Below are 1,096 nucleotides of genomic sequence, written 5' to 3'. Positions count from 1 at the left end.
AATCCTTTCTGAAGTCTTGGACTTGGCAAGAATTCATTTATGGATTTCTTTCTGCCTGTCCTGTGCAGAAATGTTGAATTTCTATAATTGTTCTGCTTCTCTCTGTTGGCTTCAGGCCCAGTGCTGAGAAAGAAAATGGCTTTAGGGGTTTTGAAATACAGAAATTGGGCTGTAAAATGATTCTGGAATCTGTTAATAACACCAAAATGAAGTGCACCAGCATTGGTTCTGTATATTTATTTTTTCTCAACGGGGTTACAGGTCATTTTAATGTGGTTGATGCTTCTTCATTGATGAGAGTTAATTTTTTATTTTGCTTCTTTCACTTGGTCATGGTTTTTTGTGTTCTGAATATCTTTTAATCTTTTGTCCTGCTTACATTCCAGTAGCACATCTGCTCCTGTCCTGCACTTCACTCTGGTCATCCCCAACCAGAGCCCTGGAAATTCTCCAGCAGGCATCAAAGCAAGCTCAGGCTGCTTCTTAATAACAGAAACAAAACTTTGCACCTCCAAAATATCTCTGCAATTTCTCCTTATATTACAGTGCAGCATAAAGTTAATATTGGACCCACATTCAGTGTTAAAGATGCCAAATATTAGAATTGGGATAACTCAGAAATATTTAAGATTTTCTTGCCTGAGGTGCCCCATTCTGAGAAGCAGCTGGCACCTGACAAGGGAAATATTATTAAATGATGGCTTTGAACCTCTTTTGTTAACCAAACCATGATTGCAATAAAATGGTCACTTGCAAGGTGTGTTTGCATAAGAATATTGGTTTAATTAGAGTGGGGTTTGAGATAGGGGAGCCAGAAAGATTCACAGCAAAACTCTCCATTTTGGGCCTTAATACAGTGAATTATTCTTGCTGCAAACCTTCACCAGAGCAGCTGAGCACTGGGGGCTGAGTCTGATATCCACTGACAACTTTATTTTCTTCTTAGTTTGTGAATTCCATCAGTATCCAGTGGAAGCCAGGCTCTGCAGCCAGAGGTGATTCTTTTTAATGAAAAATAGATATCTGTATTGGAGAAATCAGTGGAGAACCTTGGAAACCTGGTTTTGAATTCAAGAAAAAAGGCAAACTGTCCGGA

Source organism: Serinus canaria, chromosome 11 (assembly GCF_022539315.1).
Source record: "Serinus canaria isolate serCan28SL12 chromosome 11, serCan2020, whole genome shotgun sequence".
NCBI classification, from domain to species: Eukaryota; Metazoa; Chordata; class Aves; order Passeriformes; family Fringillidae; genus Serinus; species Serinus canaria.
This window is presented reverse-complemented; position numbering follows the sequence as displayed.